The following is a 9,879-nucleotide window of genomic DNA, read 5'->3' on the forward strand; positions in this document are numbered from 1 at the left end:
TTGGAGGTTTGGAGTGGACTTGGCATGGCACTTGGGTGAAGTGGCGTGGCACACCAATGGTTTGCTTCTTGGAGGCTTCCTGGTTTTGGTCCAGCATGCCACTTTGGGGAGTGGCGTGGAATGCCCTTGCTTGGAGGGGTTGAAGGCGTTGCACGCCTATGGTGGCGTGGCACGCCCTTGCTTCATTGGGTCTCTGGAGGTGTCTTCTTGATTGAGTGGCATGGCACGCCCTTACTGGTGGCTCTCCTGGAAGTCGGCCCAGTATTGCACGCCTATGGTGGCGTGGCACGCTACCTTCCATGCTCCTTCTTGCCTTATCAAAGGTGTGGCACTTGAGAAGTGGCGTGGCACGCCATGCATGAAGGACTGCTTGCTGGCTCTTGGAATTTGGCCCAGCGTTGCGCACCATCCTCCTTTGCTTGTCTTTCTTTCTCTTTATTCTTGTTAAAACTCTTTTACCAATCTCCTACAAAAACATAAATTACTCAAAGTAACATCAACTAAAACACAAAATTTAAAAAAAAAATCACTAACTTTATTAAGAAAAAAGACGAGGAAAACTATCAAAAGATGCTCATGCATCAAAAACCTACATTAAGTTAAAATAAACACAAACCAACAAAGGCTCAATTCGGTCGCTCCAAGTTTCAAGCGTGCTTAAGTCTCTTAAATTTCAAAATTTACAACTTAATCCCTAAACTTATACTCCCTTAGTCATTTTAGTCTTTGATCGGTTAACAACAACAGTTTGATGTGCCATATCAACTAACATGTTAGCATACAATGTAGCATCTCAGATCATTGGCCAACACCAAGTTGACTAACAGTTGACTGACTATAAAATAAATTATTTACGAAATAATTTCTTGAGGATTACAGAAGAAACACATTTGCAATTTCAAAAAACCAAGTTCAACCAACCTCTAAAAGGAAAAATGGAAGTAACATTTTGTTAACTAATGTAGGCACACAAGAGCAAGCAACACGAGCCTATGACATAGCAGCAATTAAGTACAGAGAAATTAATGCTGTGAGCCTGTGACCAACTTTGATTTAAGTAATTACATCACATGGTTGAAGCCTTCACACCAATACTCCCAACACCCTAAACTTGAGACTCAAGTACTACTAAACTCCAAACACTTACTTCTCCATCCAACTATACTCCAAATCCAATATAACATTCAAAACCATTACACACATGAAAAGACCAACATATAGACTTGTGACTTAAAATATCTTTTTCAGCAACCTATAAACATCTACGGCAAAAGCATTTCCCAGTGCTAACCCAGCAATAAGGCCACCGACATATCCAATTAGAATTACCACCCAATTAGATTCAAAGAAAGATTCCAGATTCAGTGTCTTGATGATCACCATCAGTTGTTGGTAGTGGAAGCTTAGAATGATCTTCACATTTCTTCACCAATCGGAATCCCGCACAAATCTTTGTTTCCCTTAAATGAATTATCATCAAATGTTGAAAGTTGGCCATTTTCTGGGATTGGACCTGAGAGATTGTTGAAAGACACATTGAAGAAATCCAAGAAGGTTAGCCCTGCGAGTTGTTGAGGAATATTTCCTGACAGGCTATTAAGAGAAAGGTCCAGCACTTCAAGATTTGAAAGCTTCCCCAAGGAAGATGGGATGCTGCCAGTAAACATGTTATTGGACAAATTGAGCACAACAAGACCATTCAAACTTCCCATGATATCTGGAATCTCACCATAAATTTTGTTACATGAAAGATCAATGGCTACCATGTGACGAAGGTATTGCCCGCCAAGATAATCCATGACAACTCCTTTGTTGGACATTGAAAATAAATTCGAATCAAGATCTGCAACCTCATTCCCAATGAAAATCTCGTCCTTGAAATCCAGATGTCTTTTGTTGGATATGATCATCGATTTGAAGCACATGATTATTTCTGATGTTAAATTCATTGAGAAACCATTTTGAGAAAGATCCATGATTCGAAGCTGGGGAAATGTGTATTTCAATGGACACATTATAGCTCCGTGAAATTCATTATTACTTAAAGAAACAACCTTTAACTTAGGAAGAGATCCTAACCAGAAAGGAAATGAGTCATTGAAATGGTTATGTCTCACATCAAGAAACTCTAGCCTTCTGCAATTGACAAGTGCTCTTGGTAATTGACCGTACAACTTGTTAGAACTAAAATCGATAAACCGAAGGACATTTCTTTTCACATAAATTTGAGGAATATTGCCTGTCAATTTGTTTCCTGAGATATTCAAAAGTTGAAGGGATTGGCTAAAGCTTCCCAAACATGATGGAATCATGCCAACTAAATTGTTAGAAGATAAATCAAGATCCCCAAGTGACTGCAGGTTGCATATGGAGGGGGATATTTCTCCCATCAATAGGTTGTTGGAAATTTCCAAACTCTGAAGGGTTGTTTTGTTCCATAACCAACTCGGTATTGTCTTTATGCTGTTGTCTGATATGTAAAGATCAGTCAACTCTTGCAAGTGTTGTATAAAAATTGGGAAAATGAACAATGTTACATGAGCTTAAATGCAACACTTGAATTTGAGCAGGAAATGTTACGTTGGAAGTGTTGTTCCCTTCATGAAAAGACAATTTGTTACCTCCGCCTAAACCAAGTGCAGTAAGCTTCTTGAGCTTTGAAAGCATGTCAAGCTCGATTTGTCCTTCCAACATATTATCAACTAGATCAAGATATGTAAGATTCTCTAACATGAAGAGGAAATAGGGAATTTCACCTTGAAGATTATTCTCTTTAAGATCCAAGCGATTTAGAGTGGTTAGATTCATTATCCAAGTTGGAACTTCCCCAGCCACCAGCCAGATTGCATGAAGTCAATGCAAGTCACTGAATTGGAGGAAGGGTTGTTACATTGACAGCTCTATTTTGAGAGAATAAAGACAATTTGTTGTGAGACAAGCCAAGACCATTAAGCATCTTTAGCTTCAAAAACATGTCAAGTGCTAGATGGCCTTCGAAAAAATTATAATCCAAGAATAAATTTACAAGATTCTCAAATCCAAAAAGAGAGTGAGGGATTTCACCATCAAAGCTGTTATTGGTAAGATCTAACAGAGCAAGTTGGGTGAGGTTGCCAATCGAAGAAGGAATGACCCCATAAAAATTGCAACTTGAAATCTCGAACCAATTTAAAGAAGTGAGGTTTTCAATGGATGTTGGAAGTGTGCCATAAAAACTTGTGCGTGGGAGGTATATGGTGACTAATGTCTTTGAGAAAAAATTAGGCAGCAAACCCCTAAGATTTTGGTTTTCTCCCAAATCCAAGACTGTTAAGTTTGGAAGATGGAATATACCTAGCGGAAATTCACCATGCAGTTCACAATTGAAAAGAGAAAGCATTTGCAAAGATGTAAGGTTTGTGAGTGTATGAGGTAAAGATGATGAAATGGTCACAAAATTAAGACGAAGGTGTTCAAGTCTAGTTGTGTTTTGGGTTAAGCTTGTGAGAGTGGATGCCTTGAGTTGCAAGTTGTTGATTAGATAGTATGGACGTGACTCAAGAGTATAGCTGCGAAGATCAAGGGACAACAAGTTGGACAATTGTGAAACTTGAGGTGGAACTTCACCAGAGAATGTGTTTTCATTGCCATGAGAAAGATTCAAATGCCTCAGTTGTGACAAGTCACCTATCCTGGCTGGAATTTGTGAGTGATTGAAGTCATTATCTGAAAGATCAAGGCTTTGAAGATGCACAAGTGAGAAAAGGGTGCTATTGGGATCCATGAAACCATAGAGCAGGCTGCTACTAAGATCAATGGAAATGACATGACCTGTGAGCTCGTCGCATTCAATGCCATCCCAGGAGCAGCAATCTGTGGTTGGAATCCCGGAAACAGTTTTAGGATAACTGAAAGGACTGTAAGAAGCGTACTTACTTCTGATGAAGCTTTGTTTAAAGTTCAGCAAGGCATTGCTTTCATGTTGATTGCACTCATGACGATGATGAGTAGTAGTTGAATCATTCAAAGTTAAACAGTTTGTGACAAGGAGAAGAAACTGTATGGACAAAGCAGTAAAACACAAGAACCTCATCATTGTCGATATATCGCAACAGATTTCAATGGATGAAAGGTTTGGGACACTACAATTGGTTTTTATAGTGAAGCAGTACTGGTGATACTAAATTCCAATAATTAATAGTGTGTTACTGCAAACATTTCAAAGTTCAAAGCACATGCAGGATGGCTTAGACATTCATGTAATTTACTCTCTCTTTGTCACACTCATATTTGACTTTGGTTACTTGCATTCTGTTGTTTTGCTTAATTAATTTTCCCTCTTTAATTTTTTAAATCATGTATAGAAGATTCTTGTTCACAGGTCTATTTCATGAGTCTACCTCCAGAAACATCGCCCTTTTTGGTTTCTAAAGTCTAATCTCTCCCTTCTTGTACATGCAGTTTGGGTTGAATTATTGATCAATTTATATAAACTAATTGAATCTATCTCAGTTCCGTACCCAACACGAGCCTAGCTTTATTTTGAGCTCGTCAGTTTTTCAACATTGACTCGGTAAACTAAACTTACTTGGAGTCTTTGACATAGGAAGAGAGCTCAAATTTCTTGGTGCTGTAGTTTCAATTTTTTGAATAGAAATAATTTTTTCCAAGTACACATGATTGAAAAAGTAACTACTAAATCAGCAGCAAATTATGATATTTTTCACTTCAGTTACAACGATAAATTGTTAATTTAGCAGCCTTAGCTTTAGCAAGTGATTAGAAAGAAATTAAATTAAATTTACAACTTAAAGCATATTGCCAGGTTGTTTTCTTTTTCTTTAATGAGCAGAAGCCTCAAGTCTCAACACTTAAAAAAGTGGAGCATTATCTTTAAGACAAATACAGATATATAGAAATTAAGTTCCTTTGCTTGTGAATACAGAGATATACAGGATTTGGATGTTGGATGTAATTCAGTTTTGTTAGGAAATCTCAATGTTGTTATTACTGTTGGCCCAATTGATCCTGCTTATAATATTTTACAAGTTATCCTGTCGTGGCATAAGCACAAGAGAGAGTAGGCAAAGGGAAATGAATTATTTAAGCAAAGAACACAATGTACGGCTTTTCTTTTTCAAAAATAGCAAAAGCAAAATAGACATACAACACACTATATTATCTTTTTACCTTGCCTACTTTTATTTGGGTTCACACATAGTTGACTCTTAAATAAGAGAAACACAATAACTTTAAATACAACACAAAAATGAAAATAATCTAAGATTATACACATGAAAAGACCAACATCAAGACTTGTGACTTAAAAGATCCTTTTCAACAACCTAAAAACATCTCCAGCAAAAGCATTTCCCAGTGCTAATCCAGCAATAAGGCCACCCCCATATCCGATTAGAATTACCATCCAATTAAATTCAAAGAAAGATTTTGATTCAGAGTCTTGATCACCATCAAGAGTTGGTAGTGGAGGTTTAGAGTGATCTTCACATTTCTTCACTAGTTGAACCCCACATAAACCTTTGTTTCCCTTGAAAGAACTATTTTCAAATGTGGAAAATTGTCTATTTTCTGGTATTGGACCTGAGAGATTGTTGAAGGACACATTGAAGAAATCCAAGAAGGTTAGCCCTGTGAGTTGTTGAGGAATATTCCCTGACAAGCTATTGAGAGAAAGGTCCAGTACTTCAAGATTTGAAAGCTTTCCGAAGGAAGATGGGATGCTGCCAGTAAACATGTTATTGGACAAATTGAGCACAACAAGCCTATTCAAACTTCCCATGATATCCGGAATCTCACCAGAAATTTTGTTGCATGAAAGATCAATGGCTATCATATAATGAAAGTATTGATCCCCATGATAATTCATGACAACTCCTTTGTTGGATATTGAAAATGAATATGAATCAATATCAATCAAAGAATGTTGCAATCGATAAATGTCGTTTTTGAGATGTACTTGATTACTTGTGTTGGAAAGTGTCATCGATTTGAAGTTCTTGAATATTTCTGATTGTCATGGCCCAAAACGAGCCATGACCAGCGCTCAGGAAAATAATCCCTAGCAAGCCTAACCGACTCAACGATAAATTGAATAAAAAAATAACAAATATTTGAAATAGAAAATTACAGTTTCTAAAATGAATAATTACATATTCTTAATAAAAGATAAAATAAATAAATATGGATGGATCCTGCCTGTGACATATGGAGCATATACATCTAGGAACTCGACAAAAATAGATACTCATTGCAGATCGTGACTCTTGATTAGAAAATCTCACATAGTCAAGTATTTGTTCCTGAAAAATATTTTCAGAAAAAAAGGGGTGAGTTTTGCAACTCAGTGACTAGACAATACATCTATAATCCACATGAGACCATATAAACATTATTATCAAAGTAATTTAAATTAGAAAATAGCAGTTGATAATAATAAGTGAATCAATAAGGGAGTTCTCATACAGAAATCAAATCAAAAGTCCACACATGGGCGGCTCCACCTCTATGGGTAGCCCTTTCCTCTTGTGTGTCCTAACAGAATAACAGATCTAACGTGTGGCCTACACGTTAGGCTAGCAACACCCCTGCTAGCTGGAGTCTGAGTCAGATGCATCTAAGTTAACGTCATAACCGCCGTTAACTACGGTTTTCTAATACGAGCCTCCCAAACCAATTCAAAACATATAGTTTCAAATACAATGAATCTTCAATCTCTCAAACATATAAGGTATCGAATCAAATCAATCAGATAATATTTTTTTATCAGAAATCTTTTCAAATCATACTTTCTCAATCATAAAAACATATTTCATAATTTTAAAGTGAGTGCCAACAAATACTTTAATGTTTCAAAAGTATATATTCGAATAAAATTAATATTTTAAAATAAGATAAGGCTTTATCAAACATATATATATAGTCTCATGTAAATTTCTAAAGTATGAATTTTATAAAAATAATTATTCAACTATAATAAATCAATTATTCTAATCAAATCAAAGTTCTTCAATAACAGTTTTATAAATATAATTAAAAACTCTAAATAGCATAAACCAAAAGCTTAACGGTTATAAATGTAAAGCCTACTCACAGCATGGTCCTAACGGACCGAAGAGACCAAACCCAGAGTGTCGAATTCAAGATAAGGAGGATTGAAGTAGAATAAAACGAATGAGCGCAGAATTTGGACCGGAGTAGCGACAAAATGGAGCTGACGATAGTCCCAAAAATCTAAAACAGGCAAAACTAAAATCGAATTAAAACAAGGACAAGACAGATTAATTGGTGGCATAATAGGACATGAAAGCTAGAGCAGAATCAAGGAAAAAGGCTGGACCGGGATAATGACAGGAACAGTTCAACTCCAGTGGCAACGACGACTTGGTTCAGGTACATCCAAACGGCGACAGGAACAACGCAGCAGCGGATGTCCCTCCTTGGAGTTTCTTGGTGGCAGAGGCGCGGCGGCCATAGCAGCAGCAGCAGCGGAGTTCCAACGGCGGCAGAACCTCCCTGCGACCACTTCTCTCTCCACGCGCGTTCTGTTTCTCTCCCAGCGACAGATCTGGCGGCGCGAAACGGAGGCACGAACGGCCGCGATGGTGGCTGGGCTTGACGGCGACGAACGGCCGCGATGGTGGCTGGGCTTGACGGCGACGACCCTTCCCGTGGCGGCTCTGGGTAGAACGGCGCGTCTTCCCTCTGTTTGCAAACCTCCATGGACGACAACGATGAAGACCTCGACGGTGATGACGGCGACACGAGACGGTGACGCCTCCTTCTCCTTGCACGGCTCTCTCTCCCTCGGTTCTGGCCTTCCTCGCGATGACACCACGGCGGCGACGGTGGCAGTGATGCCCACCGGCGCCACCTCCCTTCCTTCCTCTTCTCTTCCCTCTCCGGTTCTCCCCCTCTTCTCTTTTCCCTTTCTGTTCTTTTGTTCTGCTGTTGGAAGGGGTAAGGGTGGCTAGGGTTTTGGTGAGTGTGTGAGGGTGTGTGTTATGTCAAAGTTAGGGTTAGAATTTTGGTTTGGAAAAAAAAAAAAGAGAAGGGTATTATAGGGATTTTACATTCTACCCTCCTTAAAAAAAATTTTCGCCCTCGAAAATTGATATAATCTGCAAGACTTTATTTGGTTTTAGCACTTTACCAAATATGTGAAAGAAGTATAAAGAGATGCAAAAGTTACAAGATAGGTTTTTGTTAAAAATATGCGGTTGACATTCACCGACTCACATTTTCTTGACAGCTCAGATGTACATAGCAATCTTCACTTCGTTCGTCAATCTCCTCAAAATACCTTCCTACTTCATACTCTCCTTGGTTCTGTAGTATATATCTATGGAAGCAACCGGTCTTACGTCATGTCTTAGAATTACAACTTTTCGAACTTCAGCATCAATAAGCTGTGTCCTAATGAATTAACGTATCGTTTGCTATCTGGGAATCGCACGTAACACCGAAACAAGCACGGGTTTACTCAAAGGGATTCGAAACCTAGAAAGAGAAGAGCAAACATCACAGATGGTGTTTGCACGAACGTGGAAGGATGTTTAAGATTGTAATTAAACAATGATGTACAGAAACAATGAAGTGTCCCAGAAAGAGAGTCAAATGAATCTTAACGAGAAAATCTGAATCAAAAAAATTTTGATAGAAACAATAAAAGAAAAGATAGTGCATTAGGTCAAAACAAGTTTAAGTTGGATCAAAGAAGTACAAAGTTCACTAAAAGAAGGTAACCAAAGTCAATGGCAGTGTTTTTTTTTTTTTTTTTTTTCAAAAAGATTTAAGTGGATGATTAGGGACACAATAAGGCAAGAAAAGAATCAAATCAATAACTTTTCCAAAGAAGATCTGAAACAAGAATTCCAAGAGAATACTAGAAGATATGATGTAACATAGTAAAACAATTTCAAATTACATCAAGGAGTTACATAGTTCACGTAAAGGAATGCAATGTCAGCACCTGTGTTGTCGAGAATATATGGTATAGCCAAAAGCACGATCAGATTGAGATATGCATAAGATGTAGGACATGAAATAAAATAATCAAATTTCATTTCAACAAGAATTGAAACAAGGAACTCCCGATATGAAATATAGAAGGAACGATACGTCAAATCACGTGGCACGATTATAGCGCATACTTCAACACAAACTATCCCAAGAAGAACACCTAATGTTCCCAAACATAACAATTACCATTACTTGGATAAAGAAACGAAGGAGTTTAGAAGAACTATTCCTTGCAGGTTATAAATTCTACCCCTTTGTATGCACCATACTCAATAATCATACCACACGATGTGACAACGCTAGATAGAATATAGATTTTTTTTCCCCAACAAAACTAGAAAGCAAGCAAAACAAAATAAAGTCAAGCATAACAATATCATCATAGCATAAAAGGTTTTAGGGCATAAGTAAATGTTGAAATCACCGAAAAAGCTTCACAATATTCTTTATCAACATCATCAAGACTCTAAAAATACCAAAATAATGAGTATTACAAATAATTGAAAGAGCAGATTAGAAAAAAGGACATAGATGTTACACCCAAAATTAGAAACTAGTATATAAAAAAATGGTATCACCTGAAACTTTCTACTTTTAAACATCAACAACAATAACAAAACAAAATATTCAAACACAATCAATCAAAGTATAGTAATAAAGAAGGTATTTAGAACAAGCAAAGGTAATATAAAAAAAAATCTAAAATAAATGAACCAACTAAAAATAGAAAACACATGAAAAGAAAAGAAAATATTGACAATTTTATGCCTCCACACTCAAGCTATGATCAATCCATACCCATAATTTTTCAGGTCAACAAGTTATAATGACGTAACTCAAGATCAAACCCATTGACTCAAA

At 37.2% G+C, this 9,879-nt stretch overlaps 1 long non-coding RNA gene and 1 pseudogene across 1 annotated transcript; both read right to left on the reverse strand.

The window, feature by feature from the left end:
- Positions 1-1,093: 1,093 nt before the first annotated feature.
- On the reverse strand, positions 1,094-4,075 carry LOC110271334 (receptor-like protein 7; annotated as a pseudogene).
- Positions 4,076-5,143: 1,068 nt separating this feature from the next.
- On the reverse strand, positions 5,144-7,230 carry LOC148569486 (uncharacterized). Its single transcript, XR_015880909.1, has 2 exons — positions 7,091-7,230; positions 5,144-6,299 (listed from the first exon to the last, which is right to left on the reverse strand). It is a non-coding gene; the product is annotated as an uncharacterized LOC148569486 (long non-coding RNA).
- Positions 7,231-9,879: the final 2,649 nt, after the last annotated feature.

This window comes from Arachis ipaensis, chromosome B4 (genome assembly GCF_059453495.1).
Source record: "Arachis ipaensis isolate K30076 ecotype BB chromosome B4, ASM5945349v1, whole genome shotgun sequence".
Classification (NCBI taxonomy): Eukaryota; Viridiplantae; Streptophyta; class Magnoliopsida; order Fabales; family Fabaceae; genus Arachis; species Arachis ipaensis.